Consider the following 24735-nt stretch of genomic DNA (forward strand, 5'->3'; position numbering starts at 1 on the left):
CGGCCTGCTCACACCCTGGCACCCTGTGTTAGCAGTCCTCCCGCCCCCAGCTGACTAGGAGCCCCCATCAAGAGCGGCAACTGGGATACGGTCAAATCCCTTGGGGTCCCAAGCAGCCAGCACAGGGCCTGCGTGACCACGGAGGTGGACCGGGAGGAGGACAGCTAAGCAAAGGGGGCAGAGCCGCGCTCAGGCCGGCTGACTCCTGGCTCTCCACCTGCTAGCTGTGTGGCCACTGAGCACGTGGAACAGGGCTAGGGTGGATGGGGGACTGAGGTCTTAAAAATGTTAGTAACTCGTTACAAAATTAAAATAGCCCCACATGGCTAGTGGGTCCCTGTCTGGGGCAGTGCAGCTCTACGGGCTTAAGAGTAACAGGGGATGGAGCCACCAAAGGCGAGCAGTGGTTTGGACTCCCTGCACGCCCTGCAGGGCTCTGGGGGCCCCTGCTCACCACAAAGGCTGGCATGCTGGGGCAAGCCTGGGTTCTCTCGCCTGGTCTGGCTCGGGAGCCACACAGTTCCGGTGGGCACAGAGCTCCCTGTGGGGCAGGGTGTATAAGCCAGGTATACAAACTAGGTTATGAGCAACCGACAGGTCTTCGAGGGTGATTTCTCCAGGTTGGTTTGGGGCTTTGTATACAACGACTTCAGAATTTGCTTTGCTCACCCTAACGTTTGGGAGAGAAGAACCCAGCAAAAGCCTAACGATACATACACTCTGATTACAAAATATGGCCCAGGCCCCTCTCCTGTGGGGCTTGTCCCCTCCATCCTCACCCAGAGCAGAGTTTATTTCCCTTCCCCTTGGCCACATGATTTCTTTGTATAATCGAACGTGGCAGAAGTGAAGGTTGGGCCGGTTCCAAGGCTGTGCCCTAAGAGGCCTGCAGCTCCGTAGTCATCTTCGGGGAACGCTGCCCTTGGACCTCAGTGGAGGGAAGGCTGGCTGCCCCCTGGAGGGCCACATGGAGGGGAGCAGATGGGACCCCATCTGTGCAGAAACTGGCTGCCCACTCGGGTCAGGGGCCATGTAGTGTGGAACTGAGGCCCCCCAGCACCAACTACAGACATGTGAGTGGGGCCACCTTGGGCCCTCCAGGCCCAGCGGGCCCTCTAGCTGAGTGCAGCAAAGGAGTGAGCCCTGGGACACCGGCTGAGCCACCCAGATTTCCCAACCCACACCCTCATGCATGTAAGAAATCTTTGCTGTTGTAAGTCACTACATTTTGAGTGCTCTGTTACACAGCTAAGTGAAACAGGTGCACTACACTCATCAGTGAAGACTGTCTGGGGGTGTCTGCTCAGGGCCAGCCCATGGCCCCAAGAGCAGAACCACGGCCCCGAAGCACTCCCTGGACCCTGGGCAGGGGGCCCAAGGGTCCAAGAGCAATCTCTGAGGCCCCCAGGGGACTTCTCTGCCCTTTAAACAGAATGGAGACGAGTGGGGCCGGAGGGGGGCAACCTTGGGGAGATGCCTCGAGGTTTGCACTGTGGGTCAGGCAAGCTCCAGCTAGTCACAGGCAAGACTGCATGAGCCCAGGTGCAGAAGGTTTCTATCTAGATCAGCCACATCTCACTCCTGGCGCATTTATGAAGACACTTGGCCAAAGTCACCCTTGCCAGGCCCTGTCCTCTCCCAGATCCAGTTTCTTGGTCTTCCCTGCTATCTGGCTCCCCACCCTGAGGGCAACAGACATCCCACAGACACTCCTCCAACTCCCAACTCAAGGGGAAGCCGGCAAGAAGCTGCCACAAAACAGGGATCACATATCTTCATGCAATGAGGATGGGGGTGGGGGACAGGGGTCCAAGAACTGTCAGCAAAGGACTGTACCTTCAGTAGACATATTGTCCAGAGGCACCAGATGGGGCTCTTCTCCCATAACTGGCCCAGCAGCCATATCCACCCTCTGGATGATGGAGTAGTGGGGGCACCAGCTGGGGACCAGCTGCCCCCCGTGGAGGACAACAGATGCCAGCATGGGAAGCATGTGAACACCTCTCCACTTATCTGACCCACTACACTGGTCAACTCTCCAATTCCCAAAGGAAAGCTCAATTCTGGGTTCCAGTTCTGATGCAGCCCACGTTCCAGCCAGCAAGGAATGTGGACAAGTGATTTGGCTTGCCTCAGTTTCCCCATCTGCAAAACAAGGTGAATATTCCTACTTAACAGGGCTGCTGCGAGAATTAAATGAGTACAGAGTAGGGCTCGACACACATTCAGCATTCAGAGAATGGCATGTCCTTATGGTTGCTGCTGAGAAGCCTGCTCAAGGTCACATGGCTCCTTTTTTGTACTCCTGTGTCACCCAGCAGGGTGTGTCAGGATGCCGTGTTGCAGTCTCAAGGTGCTCACTGTGGCCTGCTTATCTGGAGTATCTGCAAGCAGATGAAATCTGGCCTGCTATGTAGTTCTTCTTCTCTTCTTCTTCTTTTTTTAAAAAATATTTTATTTATTTATTAATGAGAGACACATACAGAGAGAGAGAGAGACACAGAGCGAGAGAGAGAGAGGCAGAGACACAGGCAGAGGGAGAAGCAGGCTCCATGCAGGGAGCCCGACGTGGGACTCAATCCTGGGTCTCCAGGATCACACCCCGGGCTGCAGGCGGCGCTAAACCGCTGAGCCACCTGGGCTGCCCCTGGTATGTAGTTCTTGACTAAAGTTTGGGGCTGAGACCAGACATCTCTCCCTGTTTCTGGGGCACTACCACTTACCCCATCACCCTTGGTCAGGAGCCTCCAGTGTGTTTCGCTTTTGTTTTATTTTTTTTTAAGATTTTATTTAGTTATTCATAGAGATGCAGAGAGAGAGAGAAAGAGAGAGAAAGAGAGAGGCAGAGACACAGGCAGAGGGAGAAGCAGGCTCCATGCAGAGAGCCCAACCTGGGACTCGATCCAGGGTCTCCAGATCACGCCCTGGGCTGCAGGCGGCGCTAAACCGCTGCACCACCGGGGCTGCCCTCGCTTTTGTTTTTTAAAGATTTTATTTATTTGACAAAGAGAGAGCAAGAGCACAAGCAGGTGGAGTGGCAGAGGGAGGGAAAAGCAGGCTCCCCGCTGAGCAGGGAGCACGATGTGTGGCTCCATCCCGGGACTCCCGGGATCATGACCTGAGCCAAAGGCAGATGCTTAACCGACTGAGCCACCCAGGTGTCCCTCCTGGTGTGTTAAGCTTGCCATGGGATCTACCTTGACACCCCCAGCCCGGCCGAACTCACAGAATCCCCTGGCCCCTGGGACAATGGCTTGCTGGTTTCTTAGAGGCCTTTTGGCTCTGGCTTTCTATGCTGCCACCGCTGGGAAGCCATGGGAGAGAGCAGGGACACCACACTTCTATAACACATCCAGCCCTTTCCGGTGGCCCAGGAAGGTGCTGATCCCTCCATGAGCACCTCTGCTCTCACTGCTGAGGTGGACAGAACGGGAATGCATGTTGTGGAACTCTTGCGAGCTCTGGGTCCTGCCAGCCTGGGTTCAGATCCCCACCTGTGACATGACTGAATGAACTCAGCCAAGGGACTTGACCTCACTATCAGTTTCTCCCTCCATGAAGTGGGGCTGTTACGAGTGCTGCAGAAAAATAGACCCCCCCTTTGGGTTCGTGGGTGTGTCTCCCCTTCAGCCGGGGGACTTCAGTGTGCCATGGCCACCACCTGCTTCTTATACCCACGAATGAGCCAGCTTCGACAGCACCCAAACCGGGGCAGGATGTTTTAGGGACAGACATCTTTAGGATTTCAGCACTAGATTTTTTCTTTTTCTTTTTTTTTTTTTTGACGGAAAGAAGTCCATGTTTCCTATGCAAAGTCATCATAGAATCCAGCTACAAAGTCTTCCCATACCACCTCTCATTCACATCCCATAGACCCTCCCAGCGCTGAAAAGCCCGCCATGACAACACGACACACCAGATGACGACAAGATCTGTGGAAAGAGCCCGACGGTGCCCGGTGCATGCCCATGCTCCTTGAACAACAGCTGATGTGCTTTTCTGTGTTTCTGTCTCTCCAGAGAGGCCAGGGCTGCAGTGAGGGGCAATGGCCTGTCTTGGGCACAGAGAAGTCTGGGCTGGGGTTGTGTCTGTACTTGAAGGTGAAATATGGTTACTTATATGCGTCTTAGAGGTTCTGAAGCTTGGGGCTGAACCCAGCTGCCTGTCCCTGTGGATCCTCACTACCATTACCACCTGCACCCTCCGTCTGAGGCTCCAAGGCCAAGCGGGAGAGGTGGTGTGTGACCACCAGGCTGCTGGACACGTCCTCCCTCCCCCATCCTCATCCCCCCATCATCATTCACAGGTGGGTCTCAGCTGGCCCTGCCTCCAGCAAACGCTTAACGAGTGATGTGGAATATTCCCCAACAGCAACCCGCAGGCTCTCGCACAGGCCCACTGAGACCCCCTTCCCTGGGAGGGGGTGCTCAAAGCCCCAGCCCCTCTCTCCTTTGAGTCTGGATTCCCTGGTGGCTGTCGACTCTGCATCTCCCTCTACCAGCAGGCCCATCCCCCATCTCTATTGGCCGCCTCCTCGTCCTCTGGTGCCCTCCTCCTCTAATGCCCTCTGGTACCTGACCATCCAACTGAAGTGGCCTCCACCAAGTCTTTCTCCCCCACACCAACCCATTTATCTTCTCCACTGCCATGTCTGCAAGTATCTTCTTCAGTTGTTTGCTTACTTATTTCCTGTCTCTCTGCCCCAGGTAGCTCCAGGGGGGGGGATCTTGGTTTGACTTCCTCACCGCTTTCAGCAGTGCTTGGCAGATAGTGGGTGCTCAGTAGACACTAGCAGAAAGATTTACTCATAGAATAACTCGCTTGGTACACTCCCAGGGCAGGAAGAGGAGCCATGGGGGAGGAAAGATGTCTGACTGTCCAGTGGGAAGGAGACACATCAGAAACTCCCATCCTGGGGGCTGGGCATTCTATTAATCTTCTCAGAGATCCCTGAGGTGGTGATTAGTAAGCCATTTTCTAGATAAGGCAACAGAGGCCCAGAGAAGTAAAGTGACTGCCCAGGGCTGCACAGCTGATACATAGGAAGCTGGGTCTTGGGGCACCTGGGTGGCTCAGTCGGTTGAACATCTGACTCTTGGTTTTGGCTCAGGTCATGAGCTCAGGGTCCTGGGATCAGAGCTCAGTGGGGAGTCTGCTTGAGATTCTCTCCCCAGCTCTCCCTCTGCGAGCCTCCCTCCCTCACGCTCGTGCTTGTGTGATCAGGCTCTCTCTCTCTCAAATAAATAAATCTTTAGAGGAAAAAAAAAAAAGAAAGAAAGAAACCTGGGCCTTGGGCCCAGCTTTCTTAAGATCTACAGCTGCACAAAGGAGAGCTCGCTTTGCAAAGGGACAAACTGTAACTAACAGCCAATGTTGACTGACACCTGCCAGGCTCTGGCCCAGGTACATTTCCAAGCTTTGTTCATTTGTTCAGTCTGGAAGGTAATTACAGATCCATTCTACAGATAGAAAACTGAGGTCCAGAGCACCTCTGTGACTTGCCCCAGGTCATACAGCAAAGCAGTAGCCCATCTAGGCTGGGTACTCAGGCTACCAGACTTCCCCACATGGAGGTGACAAAGTTAAGGTGTGCTGCGCCCCACTGCCTCGGTCTTCCCTTTGAGCAAAGAGAGTGTGGGCAGAATGATCTCTGATGTGAGTGATGTCATCAGGGGGGCAGGACTCTTGCCTGGGATGCCTTAGGGCTGAAAAGGGAAGTGAGGAATGGCTGTTTCCCCATCCCACCATGGCCCTGAGCCAGATGGGTGGTTACAACCTTTTGACCACTTCCTCCGGAAATTCCCCAGGAAATGCTCCTGTGCCCATAGCATGAGCAGAAGTCCAGCCCCCAGGCCCAGGACCCTCGAACCTTGCATCCTCCTATTAAGATTGCCCGAAACAGAAACCAGGAAGCAAAATAATTAGCACACTTATGTGTGTGCCTGTGTGTATGCATACATACATATTGCTGATTAGATCAAGTTCTTTATCTACATAAGAAAACAACGAAAGCTAGGGCTGATAGTGCATTGGGACACACCGCACCTCTATCTCTCAGGGCCCCTCCCTTCCCCTCTGTGTGGCACCAGCATCCTGCCCCATCCTCTGCCTCTGGTCTCTCCCCTCCACTCTGTCCTCCATTCAAGCTCCCAGGGCACTCTCTTCGAACTTGGATCTGGTGCCTCCAAGGCAGTGGAGCAGATGCTTAAGAACCTGGGCTTTTGGGTCCAGCAGATTTGGGGTCTGAGGCCATTTGCTAATGGTGTGACCTTGGGCAAGCCACTCTACATCACTAAGCCTCGATTTTCTCATCTGCAAAACAGGGATCATAAGAAACTATCTTACAGGGCCGACACAAAGGGATGCCACACACCAGTTCACCTAGTGCAGCGCCTGGCAGGTCTTCTCAGCTCCCAGTGGTGAATGCTGGATGCTTCTGCCTGCCCAGCCTCCTCCTCACTCCAGGTGAGGCATCCTGATGTTCTCTGGGGAATTTAGTTCATGTCAGCCAGTTGCATCCCTAACTCTATACTATGTCACCCCCTCACCGGAGTGGCGGGTCCAGGGATAGGCACATGACACAAGCTGGACCCCCGAAGAGTCTCTTCTGGGAGTTTTGTTGACACTGTTTCTGTTGGCGTCAGCAGCTACAAGACTACCGTAAACCTGGGGCTGCTGGAGCCACCACCAGCAGAGAGGCTTCCTAAAAAAGAAGTCAGGAGAGAGAAAAAAAAAAGAGAAAAAGATGTGGAGAAAAAGTATTTGGAGATAGAGTTTGAGTCGCTGAATCACACTGTATCTGAAGTCCTTACTGTGACACAAATAGAAGACAATAAATTCAGCTTTTGGCTTGAGACTATCTATTTTTGTTGTTTTTATCAGGTGCAACCGAAAGAGTGCTGGTTAATACGGCCTCCCTGCTTAAAACCCCCCGAGGGCTCCTCTGTGACCACTGAGTTAGCATTCTGGGCTCTTGGCCCCAGCTGCCTTCCATTTGGGCCTCAACCCTGATCTTCATCCTTCCCAGACTCCATGCCACCCAAGACTGATGGCTCTTCCCCAAACACACCTCAGATGCTAAACCTACAGGTTCCACCCAAATTCTCCCCTACTCTCTACTTGGCCGGTTCCTATCACACTCCAGGCCTGGCTCAGGGGTCACCTTCCCCAGAAACCTCCTCTCCATATACCTCTACCACTCCGAAATGTCGATGGCACCTACCTCTGGCCTCCTTCCACTCTCTAGCTGTATCACTGGGGTACAGTTCACTAGTTTTTTCTTTTTTCTTTTCGAAAAGCTTGGTCTCGCCACCTCATTTAAGAAATGAATACCTTGGATCAAGTAAGATTTGACAAGTTCAAATTTTGGTTTTAACTTACCAAGTACATTTCTTTCTTTCTTTTTTTTTTCTAGTCAGATGGAGTCCAGAAGTATGGATGCTGATTTTTGGCTAATGGTTAAACTTGTTTTAGGTGTGAGGCGGTGCCAAGTACATTTCTTGAACCTGAAGCCTGATGAGCAGACACAGGGCTGGGTGGCCAGGTGCCTGCCCTCGGGGTTGGGGTTGGGGTTGGGGTTGGGGGTTGGGATTTAAAGTCTGAACCGGACAATTTCTCATTTGTCTTATATCTGTGGTTGTGAAAATGGCAATTTTTAAAATGTTATAGTCAAACTGAGACTATTTCTTTTACTTGGGGATAATGACCCTTGACGTTTATTGAACTATGTCTATGTCGTTGCATAGGGCATGCCCTCGCTTTACAGATGAGGGTACTGAGGCTCAGAGGGGTTACAGCAACCAAATGGGGAGCTGGGGTCTGGCCCTCCATCTTCCTGCTCCCACCCCATATTCTTCTCCCTGGCTTATCTCAGCTACAAGTGAGGGACAGCTCAGAAGTGGTTTAAAAATTCGCTGCTTAAAGCCCAAACCAAGCTGGTTTCCTCTGGTTGCTCGCGAGCAGGTGGCTTTCCATACCTACTTCAGCAGGGGAGTCTTTGGCTTCACATTTCCCGCCTGACCCCCGGCTATGATGTGCCCCCATGTTGCAGATGCCAGGTTTCAGATTTACTGTGCTTCCGGCTGCCTGTGTGATAGGAGTCTTAGTGGTTAGTCTGCTGGGAAGGTATTTCAACACGCAGCTGTTTTGAACACAGTAACTTCCCCCTATGTCCCTGCCATGGGCGGTATCCCAGTAGCCTCTTAATGGCCAGTCAGAGGCACTAGGCCTGGCCCATTGATAAGTCCAAATTTTGAAGTTTGTGGGAGAAAAACCTTTGATTGATTTAGATAAGGCATTCTGTTCTGGCGCTTGTTCCATTCTCTGCCGAGTGGGGATGAGGTGCCTCCAGGGTCTGTCGTGGAGCCGGAAGGAGGCAACCTATGGAAAGTTGCAGGCTCACTAAGTGCTACGGTAGGTGCTCACTAAGTGCTCATTCTTTCCTGTCCTCACTGCCTCAAAGCCAGAGCCATCTTTCATCCACATGTAGCGTCAGTTGCCCCCACCTCCAACCCCCACCACCTATCCTGACCTCTAAGCCCCACTGAGATCTCTACAGCATGGCCAGCCCCACTGTGTGTGGGTCCTGAAGCAATCTGAACCCCACGGCTCCTGCTCCCTCACTTTTCATGCCATAGGCCAACTCCTCCTTTGCCTTCGAAATCTAGTTTAGCTGTCATCTCTTCTAGGCAGACAGAGGAACCCATCCAGATGTGAATTCTGACATTCCTCCTCTGATCTCTCACGGGCTGTAGAGCGCACAATGGTCTCAGCTCTGCTCACCCTTTATGGTAACTTCCTCTGTTCTTGTCCCACCTCCCCCAGGGCACTGTTGACATCCCTAAGACAGAGACAATGTGTTTGCTCATGGCAGCCTGGCCCCTGAAGCTGACCAGTTGCTGTTGGGGAGCATTCCCTACATGCCAAGCATGGAGCTGGGGAACCCACATGGAGCAGCCCTGCTTCAAAATGAAGCCAGTAGGGAGGAAGGCAGAGGTGAGAGTTGACAAGTACAAATGTATTACATACATCGAATCCCTGGATCCAGCCATTCCTGAAGCTAGTTACTCCCCAGACTTTTCTGTTTCATGAACCATTGAAGCCCTCCTTCTGCTTAAGCCTGTTTGACTTGGATTTTTTGTCACCAGCAAATAGAAGGGTCCTCACTGACAGACTGAGGCTAAACTGAGGCTAATCCGAGGTCAAATAGCTAAGAAGGTAGCAGAGTTGAGGCTCACACCGAAGTTTAGGCTTTAAACGCTCTTCAGCAGCCTGACCCTTCCCAGAAGCCTGCCTCATGGCCTTAGTGTCCAAGTCCCAGCTGACAACATGCTCCCCGCATGCTGGCTACAGCCTGGACATCCCACTCTGCCTGGCCAGACTCCTCTTACCTCTTTTCCAGAGGCAGCTGAAATCACACTGATGTGGATTTCTGGGCATTGGTTTGCTCATCCCTCAAACGGGGGCTCATGACCCATCCCTCAAAGACTCAGGAGGAAGGCCCAAGTGACTTCACACTGGCCTGGCCCATAAAGGGCTCTGAGTGGAGGCTGTGGTATGGCCCTCCTACCTGCCCTCACCTGTCTGACTGCCTGCAGATGCTGTGCTCAGACCCCTTCCCCAGCTCGGGGCGGGAGAGGGGGTTGCCGCACACATACCCTGTCGATGCCTGGCCAGGCCTTTGCATCTTAGCAGTAATCTCACATCTGTGTGGGGTTCTGAAGGCCAAGTTGCTCTAGCTCTAATGATGGGGATAGGAGACCTGCACGACCTCTGCTCACTCGGAGCCCAGAGGAGGGGGCTTCTGACAGGATGAGACTGGCAGGCCCCCAGAGAGACAGGAGAGCCCGAGTTTGTTTCCTGGTCTCTGTGTCCCATCCCAACTCAATCCCCAGGGAGAGGCCTCAGGAAAACCCTGATGGCAGGGGAGGGACAGGAGGAGAGGGCCCATTAACCTGAGTTTATCTGGTGCCATGAAACAATCTCTCATGCTCGAGCAGCTGGAGGCTCAGGGAAGGCCTGTGACTTGACTTGACTTACCCGGGCAGGCGCACAGAGCTAGGACCCAAACCAGGACTTGCTGGACTCCTGACATCTACACAGTGGCAGCATGCTCGGAGGGTCGGAAGAAGCCCAGTGTGACTGTCAGGTGTAAAAGACTCATCTGAGCAGAGCCAAGCTGAAGAGGGTCACGTTGTAAGTGGAGCTGGTCTGGGAACTTACAGAAGTTTCTGGGGAAGGAGCATCTGTGGAAGCCCCACATCGCTCCTCAAACCCTGGACTGCCCTTCGGCAGACAGCAAAGCTCAGCCCCTGCCTGCCCTGCCTCTGTGTAGAGCCCCAGGGGCCCGCAGCCTGCACACAACTCCAGCCCTCCCTGCCCATCGCCTGCTCCCCAATTTAACTTCGGATCCGCTGGCTTCTTAATTTTGTTAGCTTTGCTCATCCCAAGCATTGGTATCTATGAAATCATGAATCTGGTATGCTGGCTGGCTTTGTTTCCTAATAGGGGATAAGTATCTATGAAAACAAAACACACCCAACCAGGTATGCCTCCCCTGCTGTCTACCCCCTCCTGCTGCTCCAGCTCTGGTTTATCACTTCTGTAGCCCCAGAGACAAGGTGGGGCTTGGTACACAGCAGGGACTCGGTAAGTTTGTCCAAGGATTGAATTCATGAATGATGAGCCTGAAACTCTGCAAGGAGTCACAGATCACTTCAGGGCTCCCGACTCCACCTGGCTGGTCACAGGGAAGCACCCGCGGCCTGATGAGAGAAGGAGCTTGTCTGGATCCCAGGTGAGCCCGCAGAAGCGCCTGCCTCAGAGCCCAGCTGTCCTGGCTCCTGGTCACGCTCTTTCCGCCCTACCCCCAGGACAGGTGCTGGCACCCATCTGGCCAGGCTCTCCAGTTTGTACCCTGGAGTCCGACAAAGGGCAGGTCGCTGCAGGAGACCACGAAGATGGAGGCCAGAGCCCCGTGCTCTGAGCTGTCTGACCATCCGGGGTCCTCCCAGGGCCCCCTGGATTACTGGGGTGCTCACTGGGCCTCCACCGATGTGTCGGAGGAAGGCTTTGTCAACCTGAGAACAGAGGGCCAACCTAGGAGCTCTCAGTCCTGCAGCCAAGCCTGGCCTGACCCCAACCCCAGCTCCTGCAGGCCAGTGGGGCAGACAGCCCCCTCCTCAGCACTGGAGTCCAACCCGCCACAGACGGGAAAAATGAGACCTAGTAATGGGACAGTCATGGGATCATCCTTCCCTGTCCCCCTCCCCACCGCTACCACCTCACACAGAGACCATGATGCACTGAGGGGCTCGGCGTCCCTCTGGGTTCAAGCCCCAGTTCCCAACTTACACCCACTGTGGGACATCGCACAGATATCCCAACATCTCTATGCTTGACTTTCTACATAACCAAGGGTGATAGCCATTCTCCTTTCCAGGGCCTGTAGTGAGGTTAGATGGGGAAGCAGAACGCAGTAGGGGAATCTCCCCAACAGGCAGGTGGCCCCAGGCCCCCCATCTTACTAAAGGGGATTTCCCAAGGGACAGTACCCAAGAGGCTCACTGAATCCCCCTCATTCTGTGTGTCCAGAGCTGCTCATCCACCTGAGGGCTGTCTCTGAAGTCCCTCCCAGCCCTGGGGATCTGCAGATCCTCAAGATTCTACTCTGGATCACTTCAGAAAGAAGCTTCTGCTCCTTCTGCCCCAGGCCTCCTCGTGCACACAATTTATGCTCTGTGGGGTGAGGCGGTAGCAGCAGGGAAAAGAAAGAAACTGCACCAACTACACTGCAGGGGTCCTTGGCAAATGTGCAACCTCCGTGGGCCTCAATTTACTTGGCTGGAAAATGGATGTTGTTCATTCTCAGGGTGGTTGTGAGGGCCCCAGGCCTAGGACCAACCAGCCTGGGTGTTCAAGGGGTCCTGGACTTTCCACCCCCACTAGGGCCTGGGGCTGGTCTAAATGCCCAGGGGAGTGAAAGAACTTCCCTCCTACAGCTGAAGCTGCCCTACTAGGCAGCTGCGGGGGTGGGGAACACCTGAGGTCCTTTGGGCCCGGGGAGGGTCTCTGTGTCATCCAGCCAATGAGGAGAAGTCTGTTTCGAGAAACTTCAAATGCCCTGGTGAGAGCCCCAAGACCCTGCCACAGCAGGCTGCCCGGACAATCAGCAAGGCCCTCCCAGGCTTCTCAGGTGGCCTGAGACTCTCCCCCTCCCCCAGCCTAGGTGGTTGGTACTCACAGTGTCAGAGGGGAGAGGGCGGAGGTCCTTCTGGAGCCCCAGGGCCCTGCCTGCCTGTCTCCAAGGCCCCTGGGGACAAGCTCTGGGCCCTCCCCGCTGCAGGGCCTGACGTCTGACTTCCTCCCTGCTCAGCCAGCATCAAGGAAACCACGCCCTGGGGAGAGGGTGTGGGCACCCTGGGGCCCCCGCCCACCTCTGAATAAGCCCCAGAGGCGCACTGCCCAGGGAAGCGCCTTCAAGGTCTGGCCAGTCCCAGTGGCCTCAGCAGGCAGGCCCCAGAAGCTCTGGTCAATAAATAATACAGCTCCCTCCCTGGCCAGTCTCGTGTGGCCGATCGCGTTTCAGGGTCACTGGAGTTTCTGGTGAGGCTGCCGTCAGCATGCCTGCCCCGCCTGGGGCTCTGGCCACCAGGCGCGAAAGGTCTCACCAAGGCCCAGCCTGAACAGGTGGGACAAAGGCACGTGACAGGTGGCCCCGGAGAGACGGAGAGACGCTGCCCTACTTACTCTGCAAGCAGCTCCTGCCCTGCCCATTGGAGACTGGGGTGGCAGGGGCGGGACCTCCAACCTCAGCGCCCTATGGCCTCCATGCACTCAGCTCCCCACTCCCACAAGGCTGCTGCCCTCCCCACCACCCTGCCTCCCCAGAACCCTGTCACCACCACCTCTCTGCCTGGCCCACCCTCATTCCCGGAGGCCCCGTCTGGGCCCCTCCTCCAGGAAGCCTCCTCATCCCCATCTGGGAGTGATCTGTTCCCTTCTGAATTCCCACTGCCATCATCTGCCAGCCTGCCTCCTTTGGGTATCAATCATTGTGTCTCTCCTAGACAGTGGCCACTACCTCCTGATTGGTGTCACGTCCCCCCCCCCCCCCGCCCACACACCCCTCCCTCTCCGCAGTCTCATTTCCTTACAGCAGCTCCAGTGATTGTTTTAAAACAGAAATCACATCATGTCATTATCCTGCTTGAAACCCTGCCCCGCCTCTCCCCATCTGAGTAAACTCAACTCCCCACAAGGACCCAACACTGCCAGACTTTGGGAACTGCACAGTCCTTCCCTCCTGGACCCCTGCTGGGCCTGCTCCATGCTCCCCAAACACACCAGGTGTGCTCCCATTTCAGGTCTTTGCACCTGCTGTTCCCTCTGCCTGGAATGCTCTCCCTCAAGGCTTCATAAGCTCCTTCCTTCCCGCCACTCTCAACTCAATGCCACTCCTTCAGACAGGCCTTTCTTGCTGCTTTCTTTTCCTTAAAACAGTTTTATTGAGATATAATTCATATTCTATAAAATCCACCTATTCAGCGTGTACAACACTTTCCATCTATTCAGAGTTGTGCACACATCACAATCTAAGATTTTCATCATTTTCATCATCCTCCAAAAGAAACTCCGTTTGCATTAAGCAGCCCTTCCAGTGCCCCCCTCACCCAGCCACTAGCAAACACTACTCTACCTCCTGTCCATGCGGGCTTGTCTACTGTGGATGTCCACAAGCTCAGTGGTCTTTTGTGACCCGCTTCTCTCATTCAGCATGTTTCCAAAGTGGCTCCGTGTCGTCACAAATACCAGTACCTCACTCTTTTTCGTGGTTGTGTAGCATTCCATCGTGTGAACAGAACCCATTTGGTCTGTGTGGCTGGCAGCCAGTGGGCAGCCAGGAGAGACCTTTCCTGAACCCCCAGGTCACGTGCCCTCTCCAACCCAGTCCCTCTAGCCATCTTCCCAGTTTTATCTTCTTGCCTGTAATCTCTGTCTGAAGACACTCCCACCTATATGCTTTGTTTACTGCTTCTCTGCTCCCACCCCTCATCATCGGCTCCATGAGGCCTGGCCCTTGCCTTTACTCCTTGCCATACCTCCAGGGTCTGGCACAGGCCTGATGCAGAGCAGAAGCCCGGCAAATATTTATTGGCTGGCTAAATGAAGACTTTTCCAGTGAGATGCTCATGCAATCTCTCTGCCGGGCTCGGAGGACACCTGCTGCCCTCACCTGGAAGGGTGACCAGCAGTGACCCGGTCTGGGGACTGCTAACTTGAGGCTCCAAGGCTCCTTCTCTGTCTGGTGGGATGGTGGCCCTCACAGGGTGGACATTAGTGGGCTAGATGTGAGGCTGGACACTGAGCACCAGGCAGAGTGCCAGGACCAGTCCCCACACAAAGACTGGATGGGGGGCGGGGATGGGCAATAGAGCAGCATGGGGAGGGGCACGAGGAACAAAGAGGAGAGGCAGAGGAAGGCAGGCCTGCAGGGCTGAGGCAATAAGTCCCACGTATGGAAGGGTAAAGCAGCTGCCCAAAGAATATGTGCATGCTTTGGGCAGTGTCCACGCAGGAGAGGTGGTCGCTCAGTGCCTACAAGCGCCCATCCCATCTCATACTCAGCTCCAGATCCTGTCCAGAGAGGGAAAGGAAATGGGGAAGGGATGAAAGACCCCGTCCTCAGCCTCAGAGAATTCTGGTCACTATAGGCTCTCCCAGGACAGGGAAGCAGATGGGCTGGGCGCCCAGAGAGCAGGGCCGGGCCCCCCAGTGTGTGTTTGTGTGTGTGTGTGGGGGGGGGGGGCATCATAGGAAGAGGGTTGTCAGCTCCAAGTGGGAAAGAATTTCCTTGCATCAAAGCAAGGAAATTTCCTTGCAATTTCCTTGCATCAAAGCAGCAGAATTTCCTTGCTGCCCCCCAGGCTGGGAGGCAGCAAGCTCTCTGTCCCGGGAGGTGTGTGCACTGGGCCTCCCACAGAGGGGCATCAGATGGCTAATTGTCCAGGAAGCTCCCCGGAAGCTCCGAGAGCCTGGCTGCCAGCTGCTCTCTGGCCCTCCTCCCCAGATGCACCCCAGCAGGGGAGGGGCGGGGGAGGCTTTGCTCAGCAGAGCCCCCTGCCCCACCCCAACCAGCACCCCAAGTGGGCTGCCTCTGCCCACCAGGCAGCTCAAATGCCCCACTGGCCCTCAAGGCACAGAAAGGTCTTTCGTTCCCAAAATAACACCAGGTGCAAAAGTGATTTTCCAGCCTGGCCCCAGAGACTGAGGATTATCACCAATACCACAGACGAAGGCCTGGGGCAGATCAGAGCTGGGAGACACGGCCACTCTGCAGCACCTAGCCTGCCCAGGCAGGCCCATGGCCTCGACTCACTGGACCTCTCAACAGCCCTGGGGTCACTTACGCAAGCAGAGGGCCTGCACCAGGGTTCGAACTCAAGCAGGCCTGACTGCCAAGCCAGCGGCCTCCGGACTCCAACACTCTGACGGGGACACTCAGAGGGAAGGGGGGGACAGGCGTCCCAGGGAGCTGCTCCACTGGGTGCTGGCCAGCAGAACCCGGCTGTGGTGTTCCCAAGAACCACCTCGCTGGCACAGCTCTCCTCACGTTACACGTTACCCAAGGAAACAGCCCCAGTGGGGGGGTTGGCAACTCGCCCCAAAACGCACATCCTATGGCCTACCGTGTCACGTCCTCTCTCGGCGACTCGGGCCAAGGGCCCAGAGACCCTGCCCCCAGCCTCTGGGGGGCAGTCACCGAGCCCCGGGGCAAAGGGCCAGGGCGGGCCTGCTGGCAGCCTGCTCCCCACACACACCTCTCGCTTTTCCAGATGGAAGCTGGTCTGGGCCAGGGGCGACAGACTCCGGCGGAGGGGAATCTGAAGACGCAAGTGGAAAACTATGTGCTGTCCGATCGCAAGCCTCCAATTTGTCACCGTGGCTGCCGCCAGCCCCGCCTTGGGCCGCAGACCTGCTGACTCAGGTCTTCCCTGGCTGCAAAGGGGGCTGGGATCCCGCCGAGGGCTTGCTCTGCCCAACTGTCTGTCTGTCTGTCCGTCTGGCTTGGGGAGTGACCTTGGGCCTCCGGGCGGCCTTCCCACAAATGGGGTGGGGGTCCAGAGAGCAGAGCAAGTCTTCTGGGACCTCCCCCAAGGGCCATCCTCCCTAGCGAAGCACGGCGGAGCCCTGTAACTTACAGGTGCTAAGTAGGGGTTTGGGGCCAACGCGCTGCCAATTACGGCGTCCACACCCCCCGGAGCTGTCTTCCAGGGTGAGGCGGCCGTCCCGCCCGCGTTCCTATCAGCCCCGAGGCGCAGGCCTGCCCATCGCCACTGTCGGGCCTACCAGGCCAAAGAACACTCTCTGAGCACTGCCGCGAGCCACGCAAGGCTCTACCCCACAGCCCTGCCTCTGATAACTATCCGCTGTGCTGTCACCCCCGCTCCGTCGATGAGGGAACTCTGGCGGGGAGTGCGTGGTCTACCGGGCTCTGAGGCTGTGCTACTCCTCCCTGGAACCTGGTGAGCCTCTGGCAGAGCTGGGCAGGGCCTCCCAGGGCTGGGCCCCCTGCGTCCTGTAAACAACCCTTGAGGTTTCCATAATGCCAACCCCCGGAAACCACAGGAGAGCATGAGACACAGGGAAATCCAGCTGAGGGTGGAGGGAAAGGCACACGGCACCCTCGCCATAGCCGGGGGACTCACCCCCTGCCTTGGCCTGCCTGGCTGAGGTGCTGACCCAAGGAGGTATATTCCGAGGTCTAAGGAGGGGCAGGTGGCCACTGACTCACTCCTGGGGTGAGCTTTCCCCTCTCTATTCCCACAGCCGCCACATCCGCATGCAAGAGAATGCCTCAGCCCTCACTGTCTGCCCCGTTTTCCTAAAGCCAGATGCAAAGCATCTCCCTGCCATGCCTTCCACCTTCACCCACCCACCCATCTATCCAGGCCAGAGGCCCAGAGTCTCAGACACTCTTACCCAGCACCAAAGATGACTGTGGCCACTGTACTGAAAGTCATCTATCACAGGGAGTGTGGGTAGAGGGGCTAGGTTTCCCCTTTCTCTTTGGTTGCCAGGAAGCTCAGCAATTTTCACCTCAACAAAAGGACCTCAGGATCCTGCTTATCTCTGATCCGTTCTATGTTTTTTTTTTTTTTCCCCTAGGTCATGGCATTCTCTTCTATATTGTGCTGATCCTGATCCTGATCCTGATGTTTTATTTGATTTATCATAGGTGTTTCCTATAAGTGGTCACAAATATTTTGGAAAGGAAAGAAGGAAGAAAGGAAGGGAAACTTTAGTTTATAAGCCATGGGGGTGAGAAGAAAGAGGGAAATCTTCCAGTCCCTTACCCTTTGTAAAACCTCCCCTTGAAGTCACAGATCCGCCCTTGGGTGGTATCGAAATAGACATCTTCCAAGCCCTTCCAAGCAGCTGCCTCTAAGCCCCTCCCATATAAGATCCTGGCCCTACCTAATACCCCTTAACAGGCGAGACCCAGCCTTGCCTGAGATCACATGGGATCCAGCTTTCTGCTCCCTGCCCTGAACCCCCTTAGCAGGTGCAGGGGCTGGCGCCAAGCCGGGGACGCACCCCCTCCTCGGGGGGCAAAGAGCTCTGCTCTGCCTCCATCTGCGCTGCCATGCACAGTGGCTCTGTTCCAGGCAGGCACACCTCCCTGTCCATCTGGCTCAGGGGAAGTGCAAGAATGAGAGCCGGGGTGATCACACCTGAGGCCTAGCCAGCGCTGGCGGCGGGCCAGGCCTTGTCTTTCCTTTGTGCATCACCTCATTTAAGCCTCATGCTACTCCTTTAAGGGTCTGCAAGTGGGAAGCTCTGCCCACAGAGATGAAGCCACTTCGTGCCACTGATAACGCCTTGGTCAGTTTTAAACTTGGGCATCCCGGTGCCTGAGCCCGGGCTGAGTTCTCAGCCCCCTCGGCAACTGGCCCTGACAGTCCCACATCGCCCTACGATGCACTCAGGAAGGAATGAGGGTGAGCGCCATTTCACTGATGGGGAACAGGCTCAGAGAGGCTAGGGGACATGGCCAAGGTCACCCGACTGTGCCAGTGCCAGTGCGTTACATAACAAGCGCCCATTCCCGTGTGCCCTGGGGACGCCACCAGCCACACTATACCTGCCCTGGTGTCCTCCAGTGGGCACTCCGCGTCCCAGCCAGATGCCCGCACACTCCCTGACTCCTGTTCCTCGCTCCTCCCTCCCTCCCCACTAGAGACAGGAGCCTCTCCAGGTCGCAGCACCAGGCATGACCATTCCTGCCCTCGGTCCCTGCTGTCCCCAGGCTGGAGCTGCCCCGGGGCTCACAGAGGCCAGCCTGCCGCCCAGCCTCCCCTCCTATCATACGAGGCTGGCCAGAGCCTCCTCCACACACGTCCCCTGGTACCTGAGGGTCCTCACGGAGATGCAGTATTTCCACATTAGGCTCCACACGGCGCTGCCACCACCCTTCATGCCTGGCTAGCTGGGAGAGCCAGTGGCTGAGGGACCCCCGGCCACGGCCCTCTGACTCTGGTCTCCTCCCGGCCAGGGGCTGGCTGGCTCTGCTGGCTCTCAGGTCACTTCCTTCTTCATGGTGGGAAGAAGAAAGAAGAGGCCTAAAAGCCAGGGGAGAGGGGAGGCGCCGGCTCCCACAGGCCACTGTAAGTCCCAGCCACCGGCCTTGCCGTCCCTAGGCTGGCCTCTGTGCGCTGGCCCCGCCGGCTGCTCCAGACCCTCCGGGCCGAGTGGCCCTCTCGCACCAGACCCCGTGGCTTCGGCACAACCTTGCGTCTGCCTCCTGCCAGGAGACAGCAGTGGCTGTGGGCCAGGGGAGCAGTGAGTCACTCGGGGCGGGACGGGTGAGGGGCGTCTGCCCGGTGAGGGAAAGCGCTGGTCCTGTGTCCAGGGGCTGGCCTGGGACTGGGACGGGAGAGGCTGAGCCCTGAGCCCGAGAGGGAGGGAGGTGGGCGGGGAGGCGAGGGCGGGCCCACATCCTCCCCATCTCCCCAGAGGCCTAAACCCAACACCCGCCCCGCGGCCCGGCCCACCCCAAGCGGGGGCCAGGAGCTGGCCAGGACAGGGAAGGGGCCACGCTGCCTGCCTGGCTTCTGGGGGAGCCTGGGGTGTGCAGGAGACAAAAGAAAGACAAAGTCAGGGCTGCTTCCTGGGAGCGTGGCTGGCCCACGAGGGTCTCCATCTGGGGGGAGACAAGTTCCCAGGCCTGGCTGGGTCACTTCCTTGCCGGGTGACAGATGATGCTGTGTGTGGCTGGCCCCTTTGACCTTAAATCTCCCTTGACCACCTGGGGCTCATGGAGCCCTGGGCACTGGGCTAAGCTCTCCATGGGGCCAGAACCCAGTTCTCCCAACAGCTTTATGAGGCGGATTTGATCATCAGCTCCCTTTTACATGCGAGGCCACTGAGGCACAGATGGGGGAAGTCGCTCACCCCGGGTTGCTGCCCTAGGAAGTGGGGGAGGCGGGCTTCTGTGCTGTGGCAGTCTGGCTTTGGGAGCAGCTCTTCCAGGTAGAGGGGTGGGCTGGGGGTGGGCTGGAGGGCTTAGGCCCCTCTGAGTGGCCCTGGGGGCTGGGCCTGAGCTGGGTCTGAGGCATTTCCAGACAGGGTCCCAGCTGGAGCCCCTCCCCTGCTCCCCCACCCCCTCCCGCCAGCTGCTCCTGGGCCAGGCCCAGGGCAGGCAGCCGGGGCTTCCCAGGCAGAGCCCCCAGGGACAATGACTCACAGCTCAAGGTCAGTGTTCACAGAACCTACTTCTACCCACCCACAGCCCCCCGGAAGCTCCCCGGGGTCAGGTAGGTCCAGATCCCCGCACCATGAAGGGTGTATAAAGATATAGCGACGTGTAGCTGCCGGTGTCACCACCTCCAGTGGCCACCGGGGCCCCCTGTTTCACCTATAAGGAAACTGAGGCTCAGAGGGCATCATCTGCCCACAGAGAGTCAGGGAGGGTAGTGCTGGGCCTGAGTTGGGTCTCCGGGTTGAAGCCTTGCTCTGTCCCCAGGCCCCCTGCCCTGGGCTGGGCAGGACAGCTAGGATTCCAGCCTGATTCCCACAGTGAAGATCAGCAGTCGCATGCTTGTCTGTCCCCCGAGCCAGGAAAGAACTTTTTATCTGAAAGCAAGATAGGTTTCTACAAAGGCCGGGGCCTCCTGGGGGGCGCGGGAGCCCCAGTTCTCTCTCCTCATCAGAAGCCACCATAGCGGCCCTCTCCCTGTCACAGGAGCCCCTCCACAGCACCTGGGGGAGTGGCTGCCCAGCCTCAGTGTGGACACCCCCAGTGAAGGGAAGCTCATTATCTCCCAAGGCTGCCATTCCATCCCGAGCCTCCCCTGACCTAAGGAGACTCTCCCTGGGGCAGAGCCTCCCTTCCTTGCACCGCACAGAGTAAGACCTCTCCTCTCCATTCAAGAGTTCATCTGTCCTACTGGTGGAAGTTTTCTCAACATGTTTTGTGGGTAGAGGCAACCCGTTTATGGATCTCCACCACCACCAATCTACTTACACCATGCCCCGACTCACTCATGCCTTCACACGGATGCCCATCTCCCATCCAATCATCCATCCATCTCTCTGCTACTCTTCCTTCCATCCATCCCCTCACTCACTCTGCTCTGGCCTGGGCTGGCCCCTTGTTCCCATAGGGTACAGAGCTATAATAAGTGATAGCAGAGACCTCTTTCTCTTCTTGAAACATTTTCTAGAACCCTGTCCCAGCCTTTGTATCAGTCCGTTGCCTCTCACCTGGTCCCTCAGGGTTCCATCCATGGTCTATCACATCCCGGGAAAATCTGAACCTTCTGTCTTTCTGCCCCATGCCCCCATGCTGCCTGCTGGGCTCTGGTTTCCCATGACTCCTCTGCCCTATGACTGCAGGCTCTGGGGCAGGCCCCTGGGCCTGGGCTCAGCACCAGGGCCCCTCAGCAGGGAGGAATACCTGTCACCTGCACCTTCCATGCCTGCTCTGTGAGAGGTAACTGTCATGGCAGGTGCCTAGTAGACAGGGGACAGTGGCCCTTCTGGCTCTGGAGGTCATCTCAGAGATGGGTGTCATTTTCAGGACAGGAGGCCAAGACCCTTGTACGGGCCCCTTCCAAGTCCCTGTCCTGGAAGACACCCCTGCCTGCCACCAACATCTCTGGAGGGTCCAGACCTCTCTTTGTTCTTTCCCTTGGCTGCATCCACCTGTGTGCCCTGCCCTTCCATCGGCACTGCGCTAGGGCTTCCCCCCTTGCCTCATGGATGGGGACACCAAGGCATGAGAAGGGATGGGTGCGGCTTTCCTCAGCTACCAGGGCATAACCTGCTTCTCAGAAGACTGCCTCCTTGGCTATATGGGTGGGGGTCAGGGGTGGGGCATGACGAGGGGGTTAGAAAAGCTTCTTTGAGGTTTCCTGAATGCTGACTTACCTCACGGGCAGCCTCATCACCAATGAAGTCTTGCCCCTGAGAATGGGGGCCGACTCCTCCTTCACCTCTGACTCCCTGGTCCCTGACACTAGTCATCCCATCTCTCTGGGCCTCAGTCTGTTTCTTTGCAAAATGGGACTAATCATCCCCACTCTCCTGGCCATGGCGAGGAAAAAGTGGTACCGAGTCCTCAGAACCGTGTGAACCCCGGTGCAGGACTCAGCCTCTCGGGGTCATCTTCCGCAGGACAGCAGAGCTTGCAGCTGCTGTCACTGCAAAAGCCCCTGGCACTGCTGGGCATGTGTTAGGTGCCCAGTGAGGTCGTCCCTCCGCCTTCCCCTGTAGGACACGGACAGGGAGCACAGCAGGAAGAGAGAGAAGTGAGGCAGGTCTGCATGGAACCAATCACACTCTCAGCTCTTCTTTCTTCCCAGCCGAGCGGGGCTCTGCAGAGAGCTGGCCGGCCCTCCACCCTCAGTGCAGTGACTCACACGGCCCACTGGGGATGAAGTCACTGCCGCCCAGGCAAAGAAAAGGATACATTTGTTCCCTGGGAGATGCCGATGCCATGGTGAACTCGGGCCGTGAGGGCAGGACACAGCTCAGGGTCTGTGCTCACTGGAGGACGCAACCACACCAGGGGCAGTGGGATGGGGACTGGGGCCGGCGGGGGGGGGGGGGGGGGGGAGCCCTCCTCTGCAGGCCAAGGGAAGGTCTATGTGGCTCGATCTGGCCTCCACATCTAGCTAGGGTTGTCAGTTCTACTCGCCTGGTGAGGAGCGAGTCTGTGGTCTCAGGGCTCTGAAACCCCCAACTTCTGCCTCTGACTTCCTGCCAGTCTTGTCCACAAAATGATCACACTCCACTCCACTCCCTGGCAGTGGGCTTGAGGCAACAGTGGGCTTTACGAGGCCAGAGGGTGGCCCCCTCCCCACTCTCTGGATCTCTGTGGGGCCCGCCCTGTGCTCCCCTTGCCTCGGGCCCGTCTCCCACTGTCTGTCATAAGCCTCGTTTTAAACCCAACATCCTCCCTGAGGCCGGCCATTGCCTACTCCCAGCCAAACCACAGGCAGGCAGGCAAGACCCTTTGCCATCGGCCACCCACATGGAGCTTCCTGATACCCACACACGGCCCCGGCTCCAGTAGCACCCCAGCCCTCCTAGCTCCAAGCCTACCCACTCTGGACAGGATTTCTGCATACTTGGGCCTGTTACTCTCCAAGTGCCCTGCAGATGCACTGTCTACCCTGCTCTGGCCCCACGGATTGAATCATCAGGCTCCCCTGCCCTCCGTTCCCTGTTGTCTGTGGTCCATGGGAGATCCTTGGCAGGAGAGCAGGGGGCAGAGCAGCGAGGGAGCGGTCAGGGTATTCACTGCCCCTCGGCAGCCACTTTGTCTCACTGGTGGCCCCCTGTGCCCGGTGCTCTCTCTTTATCAGTCCGGTCCATGTAACTGCCTCCTCTCCCCACCCACAGGCCCTGGGATCTAAGGCCTCCCCACTGCTGGCAGCCTGTGGTGCTACACCTTCCCCTGCATTCTCTCTGAACCCCACCGCCTCCTCTGCACACGGCCCCTCGATGGCCAGCATTGGATACAAACACTTCTAGTGAACACTCAATACACCACCCGCCCCAAGGCCACCGCCTCTAGGAAGCCAATTATTCAGATGTTTGTTCCTTCATCCATTCAACACGTACTGACTGCCTTCCTTGTGCCGGATACCACTTGAAGCCACGGTGAAGAGGATGGTGGAGCCAAGCAGTGATGATGTTCTGGTGGGAGGTGTAATCCCTCAACCCCAACCAAATGAATGAACCTGATAAGCTTTCCCGGGCTTCGTCTTTTCTGCCCCATGTCCCTTCCAGTCCCTGAGCCTCATGTTGCATGGACATGCCTGTGTCTGCAGCCCTTTCTCTCCAGCCCTGAGAGTCCATGGATAGTGGAAAAAATATCCATACAGTTTAGTTTTTTCTACACCCTGCCATCCGAGTAGTGGCACTCACTACTACCTACTCCCCCACTTTTTTTTTTCCACTTTTTTTTTAAATTAACAAACTGAGGTTCAGATGCCTTGTCCAGAATGATCTCTAAATCCAGCTCTGCCTATCCAACTCCAAAGCCAGAACTCTTTTTCCTGATCCAGGCTGAAAACAAAATGAATCACCTATTATTTATATTTACAGACTTCCAATGGTGCCCAGAGCAGGGCCAGGCATGAGGCAAACACTCACACATGCCAAGTTGGCTGAATGTTAAAACCCTTACCTTTCCTCCTCCTCCTCCTCCTCCTCCTCCTCTCTCCTCTCCTCTCTTCTTCTTCTTCTTCTTCTTCTTCTTCTTCTTTCTTCTTCTTCTTTTTCTTCTTCTTTTTTAAGATTGTATTTATTTATTTTGAGAGGAGCATGAGCAGAGAGAGAGAGAGAGAGAAGCAGACTGTCTGCTGAGCAGGGAGCCTGATGCAAGGCTCAATCTCAGGACCCCGGGATCATGACTGAGCCAAAGGCAGATGCCCAACAGACTGAGCCACCCCAGGTGCCTCACTTCCTGCTTCTTAAGCAGTATTTGCCTTATGTGGAGGGAGTGCTGGGATGCCCCAATTTTCCAGATGGGAAAATGGAAGGCCCAGTGTGGTTAAGAGCATTGGTCACGTGGGGCCACTGGTGGGCTCCCAAGCCCCCATGGCATCTGGCAAACCTGACTTCTGCTATCTTATCTCAGGCCTAAGAGGCCATTTATGGCTCAGGGTGCAGGCAGAGATGGCCACTGACATAGGCCTAGTGTTGGGGAAGATGCCAGAGAAGAGCTTTACCATGTTGGTCTTGGGGAGCATGAGGCATGTTGTGTCCAAGCTCCCGACTGGGCATGCAGGGCCTCACTTTGCTTGCTGTGCAGCTAGGAAACTGTGGGGGCAACAAGGATAGAAGCAAGGACCAGACAGCAGCTGATGCTTGGGCCCAGGACGCGGCCCAGATGGTGGGACAAATGACTGGAGTCTAGAAACCTTCTTAAAGTAGAGCCAGTAGGGATTGAGGATGGAAAGGATACAGAGTGAGAGAGAAAGAAGAGCAGGAGATGATGCCTGGGTTTCTGAACAACTAGGGGATTGGAGGTTCCATTGATGGTGATGGGGACATGAGGACAGCCTATGGGGAGAGATTTGGGGGATGGTCAGGTGGGATACAGGGATGGGGACCATGCAGTCTAAAGGGACAATCATTCATTGCCCCATAAAAATGTGGGCTCTGGTTTTTTTGAAGTCAGAAATCCAGATTTTTGCCTAAAAGCTCTTGATTTTTACATGTCTG

The 24735-nt window shown here is 56.2% G+C and overlaps 1 protein-coding gene and 1 long non-coding RNA gene across 2 annotated transcripts in view; both read right to left on the minus strand.

The window, feature by feature from the left end:
- The window catches only part of IQSEC1 (IQ motif and Sec7 domain ArfGEF 1), a 377843-nt gene that overhangs the window by 101261 nt on the left and 251847 nt on the right, over window positions 1–24735 (minus strand).
- Window positions 7577–12507, minus strand: LOC119877309. The gene is made up of 3 exons (XR_005374537.1): window positions 12242–12507; window positions 10039–10140; window positions 7577–8379 (listed from the first exon to the last, which is right to left on the minus strand). It is a non-coding gene; the product is annotated as an uncharacterized LOC119877309 (long non-coding RNA).

This window comes from Canis lupus, chromosome 20 (genome assembly GCF_011100685.1).
Source record: "Canis lupus familiaris isolate Mischka breed German Shepherd chromosome 20, alternate assembly UU_Cfam_GSD_1.0, whole genome shotgun sequence".
Classification (NCBI taxonomy): domain Eukaryota; kingdom Metazoa; phylum Chordata; class Mammalia; order Carnivora; family Canidae; genus Canis; species Canis lupus.